We start from the raw sequence: 10,629 nt of genomic DNA on the forward strand, positions 1-10,629 counted from the left end.
CTCATGTATAATCTGGTATGGTTCTAATTTGAGTTGTTTTCTGTGGTTCTGTTAATCCTACTTCAGCCTCAGATCATATAGTTTTCACTTTAGTCAGCTGGCCTGTATTCCTCCCTAAATTGTGTGTTTATAGCACAGAGGTTTTTCAGGCATTTGATGATCCACTTGCAAAGTTATTTCTCGAAAATGTTCAAAATATCTACAGAGTTGTACTCTGCATTATTTCTATTAATTTTTTAAAGGTTAAGTTGAATGCCCCAAATATGATTCATTAAGCACAAACTCTGAAAAAATAAGGTCACTGTTAAAAAATATAACTTAACTTTATTCTGAACTGGCTAATATAATTGATGGAGATAAATATGTGTCATTTCTGAGAAAAAGACTAGCTTATCATTAGCAATATTTTGCTTATTGATACCAAGAGATTATAATGGAGGTCACATTGTTCCCTCATCTTCACCCTTTGAATAGCCTTGACCCTTAGCTTATTTAATTGCCGTCTTTCACAATAAATCATTAGTCCACCATGGACAGCCATTTAGAAAGCAATAATAATAATAGTTAACATTTAAAGAGCTTTTATTATTTGCAGCACTGTAATCAGCACTTTACATGGATTACCTCACATCATTTTAAATCTGTGAGGAAGAAGCTATTATTACTTATCTTTTATAGATGCAGGAACTGATGCTTGGGCCAATGAAATCGCAAAGAATATAAAAACTAGGCAAATGACACCATAGTCCTAAATTGTAAGCAAAATATATTTCTTTCTGAGTTTGGTAAATGTTTTAGCAGAGAAAGTGTATATTTTGATTGGCAAACAAATATCTGGAAAGAAAGTGAGAATGATGCTTTGCTGGTAGAAGAAAAAAGATATGTGGGAGAAACACGTGCAGACATCCAGAGGAAAGAAAAATGCAGGTTCTATTCTTCCTGTAATATTGGGAGACAAGCCCCACAAACTTGATTTATTTCTTTTCTTTGTTTTCTATATAGCTGAGGGTTCCTGTGAAAGAAATCAAATCCTAAACAGCCAGAAGCAAGACAGAGCAATTACAGAAGGAAAATGGTGAGCCAGGGAGAGGTTTAGGTTGTGATGGCCTCTGTAAGAGGTCATCTTGAGAAAGATCTGAATGGATGCTGTTCAGGAAGTGGGTGTGGGTGGAGGCAGCACAAGCACACAGTGGAATCCTAGGAAAGACAGATGACTAAACACCAGGAAAAATGCTGCAAGAGTCTTCTGTGCCAGGCAAGGCACGGGAAAGGATTTTGGATGAAGGGAGCGTATTTCAAAGGCTGAGGTAACTTGGAAAATCTCAATATTCACAAGAAGCTTGAGTGTTTAATTTGCATAAATATTAGAGCAGTATAGTTCAGTGGAATTTCATCTCTTTGGTAGGCCCAGTTGGAACAGGTTTGCATGAAAAAGTAACTTTTTTGTTAAGCTTTGATTCGTTTATACCCATCTTCTGTCAACCTTCTCTTTCTTTGTCTCAAATTTCCCTCCTCTTCCCATTGACTCTTCTTTTTCTCTCTTTCCAGAAATTTGACTTTTTTTTTTTACCAGTTATCCAACACAGCTTTGTCATTCTGTCTGGTCTGCTCCTTGTACTGAGTTAGTATTTTTTGCTTTACTTTGTCAACAAAGGTCCGTCTAGTCAAGGCTATGGTTTTTCCAGTGGTCATGTTTGGATGTGAGAGTTGGACTGTGAAGAAAGCTGAGTGCCGAAAAACTGATGCTTTTGAACTGTGGTGCTGAAGAAGACTCTTGAGAATCCCTTGGACTACAAGGAGATCCAACCAGTCCATTCTAAAGGAGATCAATCCTGGGTGTTCACTGGAAGGACTGATGCTAAAGCTGAAGCTCCAATACTTTGGCCACCTCATGCCAAGAGTTGACTCACTGGAAAAGACTCTGATGCTGGGAGGGATTGGGGGCAGGAGGAGAAGGGGACGATAGAGAATGAGATGGCTGGATGGCATCACTGACTCGATGGAAATGAGTTTGAGTGAACTCCAGGAGTTGGTGATGGACAGGGAGGCCTGGCGTGCTGTGATCCATGGGGTCGCAAAGAGTTGGACACGACTGAGCGACTGAACTGAACTGAACTGAACTGAACTTTAAAATTGATGTCTTTTCCACATTTAGCTCATTCCCTGTTTGCTTTCTTTGTTTATGCTTCACCTGCATGATTTCATCTCCTCTTTTTGACCTGTGTCTTGTCCTTCCCACTCTGCTTCCTGTCCCGCAAGACAGATCTATGTGGGCAGAATATCAAGAGGTGGTTTTACCCTCTAACCATCACCTCCTGTTGACTCTGCCTCTCAATCACAGGTCCGAGCTACTGTTGAAGTAGCTCATCCTGCAGGATCTTCTCTTTGGCTTTCAGGAGCCACAGATTCTTTCTCAGGTTAAGCTTAGGAATAGTAATAGGTCAAGTTTTTTCTAGCCCAGACTCTGGCGATATCTCCTATGATTTCTTTATTCCCTGCCCACAGCTTGACAAGCAATTCATTTATTAGATAGACCCTCTTCCAAGTATGCAAATTTAAGTGTGTCATCTATTTCTTGTTGAAGTTCTATATTTTATACTATCCTGATTTAATTGGTCCTGTTCGTTGGAAGGACTGATGCTAAAGCTGAAACTCCAATACTTTGGCCACCTCATGTGAAGAGTTGACTCACTGGAAAAGACTCTGATGTTGGGAGGGATTGGGGGCGGGAGGAGACGGGGACGACAGAGAATGAGATGGCTGGATGGCATCAGCGACTCGATGGACATGAGTTTGAGTGAACTCCGGGAGTTGGTGATGGACAGGGAGGCCTGGCGTGCTGTGATTCATGGGTTCGCAAAGAGTCGGACACGACTGAGCGACCGAACTGAATTGAACTGCGGCACTCATTTATCTATCTTGTATATTTTAATCTATGTTCCATTAGGACAATGGTGGTGGTTTAGTCGCTAAGTTATGTCCGATTCTTGTGACCCCCATAGACTGTTGCCTGCCAGGCTCCTCTGTCCATGGGATTCTCCAAGCAAGAGTACCGAAGTGTGTTGACATTTCCTTCTCCAGGAGATCTTCCTGACCCAGGAATCGAACTTGGATCTGCTGCATTGCAGGCATATTCTTTACCAACTGAGCTATGAGGGAAGCCCTATATTCCATTAGGAAGCTTATAGAAAGAAGATCCCCTGGAGAAGAAAATGGCAACCTACTCCAGTATTCTTGCCTAGAGAATCCTGTGGACAGAGGAGCCTGGCAGGCTACAGTCCATAGGGTTGCAAAGAGTTGGACATGATGTGACTTTGCATGCACACACAGAGTAAGAAATATTTCAAGACTGAAGGTCTAAAGTCTGGTGTCAGCTTTGTCATCTACTAGCCATGTGATGGTAAGCAGATAACTTATTTTCCCCTGAACATCATGTTTTTCCTTTTCATTTGTAAAATGAGGAGGGTTATATTAAGTTCAGTTCAGTTCAGTCGCTCAGTCGTGTTCGACTCTTTGCGACCCCATGAATCACAGCACGCCAGGCCTCCCTGTCCATCACCAACTCCCGGAGTTCACTCAAACTCACCTCCATCGAGTTGGTGATGCCATCCAGCCATCTCATTCTCTGTCGTCCCCTTCTCCTCCTGCCTCCAATCCCTCCCAGCATCAGAGTGTTTTCCAGTGAGTCAACTCGTTGCATGAGGTGGCCAAAGTATTGGAGCTTCAGCTTTAGCATCAGTCCTTCCAATGAACACCGAGGACTGATCTCCTTTAGATTAGTTGATTTCTAAGATTATCTTCTGGATTTAAAATTCTGCAATTTCATGACAAAGCAATGTATAATATTTTAATACCAGTGATTGTTCAACATTAGTCTATGCTTTATTCTGACTGTGTATGTATTCTGACTTTTTACGAAAAAATCAGTACTTTTTATATGTAAAAACTTAAAATATAAGAAAATAAACCCGAATGACTTTAAGATACACAAATGCTAATATACATATGAAAACACAAAATAAATGGCTATCATTATTATGTAGCTTTAAATTTGAGATGTAAACAGTAAAATTCTATTCAAAACTAGAAGCAGAAGAAGAAAATTAAGTGCCGATAGTTATTTAACGCACATTGATTATATATACTTTGAAGGTTTAGATCAGTGAATACAATTTACTTATATTTTCAGGCATGGGATATGGAAAGAGCAGTTGCTTTCAATGTTATCTATAAAAGGTTTCACTGTCAATTGAACTTTTCCATTTCATTTTTCTCTTATCTCTTTAGAAGTGAAGAGGTAATTTTTTGAAACATATAACATTCTAAATGGGGGAGAGAGGCACTCTACATTGAATGCTCAAATCTCAGAATATTTTGTCTGTATTTTAGCTGAAGGATATAACATTGAGTAATTTTAAGATGAGTTTTTTTGACCATTGTTTCATTGGACTTGATATTGAAATAACAAACTATAATGTGATACTAATTTTTCCAAATAACGCTATGCATTTTCCTTTAGCTGGGAGGTGTTTTCTTTCAAAGTCAAACAAATACACCTGTGCTATTAAAATTCTTTATTTTTGAGAGTCCCTGAAAAGAAAAAAAATTTACGTAGTGTTTAATATTTAAATTCTATACTGGAGGCAGACCCATGCCGCCATGCAATTGGCTACAGAATTCAGTTTCCGTCACGGAATTCGCCCTGTGGAGATCACTGAACTGCTCCACTCTCATGTGGCTGACAGCGAGGCAAGGGGGAGTATTGCATTTGCTTTGCTTTGGCTCTGGCTTAGGAAAATTGCTCAGGCAATTGCTCTTTGTAGCATGTAATGCTGTTAGTTCCTATCCCACTGCTAACAGCCTTCCACCCCCAAGTAAACCACAGAGCAGATGGAAGAAAGGAAAACTACTACTTCTACTAACCATATTGGCCCAGGTATCAATGGAGAACAGTAGCCTTCCAGTCCTGCCTCTTCAGACTCTGTATGGATTTGAGGCGCCAGCATGGAATCATTTACTCAGTGTTGAGCCAGGTATTCCCCAGCACTGTGCCAGCATTCTTTTCCTAGTTCAAATAAATAGATTGTAAGTTTTAGAAAGAAATGAAGTGAAAACTTCAGAAAAGGTAGGAAAAGGAAGGGAGAGATTCTGAACACATATCTATGTATTTCTTGAAGCATTTAGTACGCTGAGTGTGTGAACGTGCAGATTTTACATGTTAAGGATTGATAACAAACAAGATTGTGCTCCTAGATTCAAGCCAACAAAATGAGGAACTGATGTTGGTATTTGATCATCTGCTTCGTGGCGTATATAGTGTTGACAATAGGCTCTTCCCGTTTTTGGCTTCTCAGTCACTGCATTTGGTGGCAGTCAGTGTGTCGTGTCCACCCACAGTGCAGGTGGCCACGCAGGTGGCCACACCGGCTGAGAACTTGTACTTTAGGTTTATGGCTTAGGGCTTCTTTCATAAGCAAAGCTTTATTTACTGTAAAGGTGATATCCTTTGGAAGAGATTCAGGGAAATACCATGGAATGGATTTATTTTTATATGTAATGGATTAATTTTCACCTATACATTAAAGCAGTACATTTATTAGGACACAACGGGAAAGCAATTCATTCCCAATACTAAATTCACTTCTTAATGGGCAAATTGCTCACAGATAAGAAATAGAAAAAAGGGAACAGTCAGTCCTCAAATGTCATGTCTACTTCTATAGCTTTTACATAGGCAATAGGGTGAGAGAGATGTGAATTCTTCCTTAATGAAAGGTAGACAGTAAATGGAGGTTTGCTTATTTTTATTGTTCACCACAAGTCTGACAATGCTCATTTAATTTCTAATGGTTTGTTTTTTTGAACTCACTAATGAAGTTCAGTTTCCTTGTCTATCAGGCCAGCTTGTTTTTTTCCCCTCAGACTTGACCTTGTGGAAATATAAATCTCTCAAGATTTGTGAAAATAGAGAAAAAAAGAAAGGTAAAGACTTACCTACTAAATCAGTTGAATAATCTTAGGTGAATAGTATAATCAAATAAAAGTTAAATTTGCCTTGATAATTCAGAACCGAGCCAGTGCCTGAACATGCCCTCAAAATTGTTATTCACATAAAGAAAAGCACCTGTTACTTTATTTTAAATGAAATAAAATGAAAGTGTTAGTCACACAGTCATGTCCAATTCTTTGTTACTACATGGACTATAGCCCACTACGCTCCTCTTTCCATAGAATTCTCCAGGCAGGGATACTGGAGTATGTAACCATTCCCTTCTCTAGGGGATCTTCCCAACCCATGGACTGAAGCCAGGTCTCCTGCATTGCTGGCAGATTCTTTACCCTCTGAGCCACAAAATACTCTATTAACTGTCACATACAGGGGAAACAGTTAAAATTCTCATCTTCCAAAATGTATATGTTCAAGGTTGACCATTGTAACAGGGGTTACTGTGATCTGAGAACTGCTCCCATCCCATACCAGACACCTCTATTCTGTTTTGAAATCAGGCCAAACTATTTATCTCATCAGAGCACATAACAAGTTAACTGGAGGGACTCCCTTTTGTTTTAATGTTTTGGTGGATTCATTATCAGAACCAGTTTTCTTTAGCAAACATATAAATTTATCATAACTTCAGACCCCTGAAAGTGATTCAGAATAAATCAGCCATGACCATTACTGCCAACTGAGACCATTGGAAAGGGGCCCTGAAATAGTGTAATTAGTTGCCATTACGTGGCTGCAAGCCTGCAATTTTCCTACTGACTCTGACCCACTGCCTTGCTTAAGTAAGTATTTGCACGCAAACTCATGATAATTGATCCCCTTCTGTGTCAAGTGTCTTCATAACTTTAAAAATTAAAGATGCAGAGTGTCTCAAGTGGTTTGGGTAGGCAATTTTATTCCAATTTTATTATCACAATGGGTCCATAATATGCATGGAGTGTCCTTTCTGATTAACCATGCCTCAGCAGTTATCCACTTTATTTCCATATTTGCCTGTCTCCCTCCTCTGTTCCTCCTTTGCTTCCACTCTAGGCTTCCCCTCATTTTCTGACAAAATGGAAGAGGCTGCTTGCAGAAATTAACTAGCTATTCCAGTTAACTGTCCAGAATCAAGATTGGCTAAGGCAAGGTGGTGTTCCCTGCCAAATAGCTGCCTCTAATACACATGAAAATGATTTATATCACTTCTGAGACTAGGGTGGCGGTGGGGTGGCCCCAGTGGCCAGGTACAAATGAAAACTTTTCTGTAATTATTGGAATGTATTTTGAAATTCTCTCTGAACCAAATTTATGGAAAGTGAGTGTTTTGTGTTCATCTCAGCCTATCAGTGGTGGTGCTTTCAGCTAGGAATGTTTGGCATTCCTCACCTGAGCTGGCACTATTTGTGGTGAGGCCCCCACAGATAGTTCTCTGTCTAAAGTCAGTGCTGTGGCTGGTCTGGGCCTTGTACGAGACACTCCTCGGCAACAAACATCAAGAAACTTTGAAAGGTTTTCTTAATTCACATGCGTGACCTGGAGGGTACATGGCACACCTGGTCCACACAGATAGAGAGCTTGCAGATCTGGAGCTCTGCCTTTTTTGGGACCAAGGGTAGGGTTCCTCAGATTTCTTCAGTTTACTCTTTCATAAATTTAAGACATAAAAGCTGGAATTAAAGTGCTGAAAGAGAAAAACAAGGTCACTCAAATGGTCAATTTTCTGGGTCACCTGAGGGGAGCTTCCTGGGTGGGGGAGCCTGACTACTTATCTCCTTGTGTAGCTGGAAGTATGTTTATTTAAGATGGATGTCTTTGAAGTAGATGCCCTGGCAATCAAAAGCTTACTGTCAGACACTTACATCACAATCAAGAAAGTTAATTTTCAGACACTTACATTCAGTTCAGTTCAGTTCAGATCAGTCGCTCAGTCGTGTCCGACTCTTTGCGACCCCATGAATCACAGCACGCCAGGCCTCCCTGTCCATCACCAACTCCCGGAGTTCACTCAAACTTATGTCCATTGAGTCGGTGATGCCATCCAGCCATCTCATTCTCTGTCGTCCCCGCCTCCTCCCACCCCCAATCCCTCACAGTGAAGCTAATAGGAAAAAAAATAGCTTATTTAACAGACTGTGAAGTGACAAAAATTATTTTAAAACAAATTGTAGCACGCGTGGTCAATATTATACACAAGTTGAATACAAATAAGGAGTAGTTGAATTAGAGGATCATTTTGTTTTATTTTTTTTCTTTCAGGTTCTTTTTTCATATTTCATTTTTTGTTTCATTTCCTAGTAAAGACTGCAATCATGTCTTTAACTTTATATAAGGATGTATATTGTTCATTTTATTGGTCACTAATAAAATGAAACAGTAAAAACTCAAATCATCCTTTACTACAGGAACAGTTTTAAAATCAGTGATAATATCTAACTTCCCTAACAAATGCATCAGGGTGAAGTATTTTTAGCTGCCCTTGGGTCACTATCTGAACTTGAATTGGGATCATTCTGTGTCGCAAGAGGACCTTTTACTGAACAGTAGTTGAGAAATCCTATCTGGACTAAGTCAATAAATCAAACTCCAAAGTCTTCAATAGAAAAAATGCAAATTTCATCACAAAATGACTAAAAATATTTGGGCATTCATTTTATTTCACAGGCAAATGTGGATCACTGATATCAAAAAGAAGACTCTGTGAATAAAATCATGAAAACTGCACTGGGGTAATAACGTTAATCAAATTCCAAAGTTTAGAATATCCAGAAGATGACTTAGACTGCCTATTAAGAATTAGAGATATTGTTTTGCCAACAAAGGTCCGTCTAGTCAAGGCTATGGTTTTGCCAGTAGTCATGTATAGATATGAGAGCTTGACCATAAAGAAAGCTGAGCACCAAAGAATTGATGCTTTTGAACTGTGGTGTTGGAGAAGACTCTTGAGAGTCCCTTGGACTGCAAGGAGATCCAACCAGTCAATTATAAAGGAAATCAATCCTGAATATTTATTGGAAGGACTGAAGCTGAAACTCCAATGCTTTGGCCACCTGATGCGAAGAACTAACTCATTGGAAAAGACCCTGATGCTGGGCAAGATTGAAGGCAGAAGGAGAAGGGGACGACAGAGGATGAGATGGTTGGATGGCATCACTGGCTCAATGGACATGAGTTTGAGCAGCCTCCGGGAGTTGGTGATGGATAGGGAAGCCTGGCATGCTGCAGTCCATGGGGTCACAAAGAGTCGGACACTACTGAGTGACTGAACTGAACTGAACTGAACTGAAGATGACCCACTCCTGTGTATTTTAAAATTGGGAGGGTTTTCTTTTATGTAAAAATTTATTCATATAACTGTAAATGTGTAAATGGAAAGGGTCTGTTCCTTGGTAGCACATGAGGAAATCAATGGCAGCATATGAAAATCAGATCCATAGTTGAGATCATTGGGAGGCTGACATTTACAAAAATCTCTACCTGCAAAATCTCATGCTTTCCTTCCATGATATGTTGCAGTGTGAACCTCCAGTCCATTCAGGAAGCTCTCTTACCAATGAAGTCCTTAAAAGGAACTTCCCTTTTTTGGCTATCAGATAGACAACTGTTCAGTAAAATTTTAAAATGATTTGTTCATGAGATTACAGACATTGGTTAGTACCTCTGAAACTTAGTCAAGTCAAATATAAATTGTTTAATACAAGTTTAGTTATTATATCTTATTTCTAATCTCCAATCCCTGTTACTGTAAGATGTTAAATCTAAATATGAATTTAATTATTGAAAAATGGCGCCATTTCATTACTTCCTGGCTCTCATGATGAGAAGTCAAGTTCACAATGAGTATTTAGGACAGTGGTGGCTTGTTGTATGAATTTTGGTGATAAACACTTGACTTCAGTGCCTACAATTACTCATCTGTAAAATTTTTGTTATGCTCACAGTAATGACAATACAATAAAATGCTTCTGTTGTTTTTAAAAATAAAGCTATTTTGCATTCCAACTTCTGATTCGACAATATATGTTTAATGTTTAAAATTGCAGATATTTGTGGTATAGTATTATAAAATATGGAGAAGGAAATGGCAACCCACTCCAGTGTTCTTGCCTGGAGAATCCCAGGGACGGGGGAGCCTGGTGGGCTGCCGTCTATAGGGCTGCACAGAGTCGGACACAACTGAAGCAACTTAGCAGCAGCAGCAGCATTACAAAATAAGTTTTATTACCTTAAATTATTTGCTGTAAATTTTCTTATACAGACAATTGAATTTATTTATTTATTAGTAGTAATTTTTAAATAAATAATAAGATAACTTTTATCATAATTAGAATGAGAGTTTTCTCTTTATTAAGACTAATGAGGAGAGCATCAAAGGTTGAGGTAAGATTAAAAATGCATTTTAAAGGTATAGATTTTTGTGGGACTCAGAACAAATTTGTTTTCCCCTAGTTCTGAAGCAAACATAAGCCATGTTGCTATTTTTGATTTCAGATATCCTATAAGGTCTACATACAAGTGACATGAAATTTACCACACATTTTAGTTTATATCTATCTAAAATGATACCCTTTGTATCTACGATAGATGATATCATCTATCATCATTATTTCTGCCTTGTCTCCTCTAAATGATTAAGCCCTAGT

Source organism: Moschus berezovskii, chromosome 1 (genome assembly GCF_049115385.1).
Source record: "Moschus berezovskii isolate FMDL1 chromosome 1, NW_MosBer_1.0, whole genome shotgun sequence".
In the NCBI taxonomy this organism is placed as follows: domain Eukaryota; kingdom Metazoa; phylum Chordata; class Mammalia; order Artiodactyla; family Moschidae; genus Moschus; species Moschus berezovskii.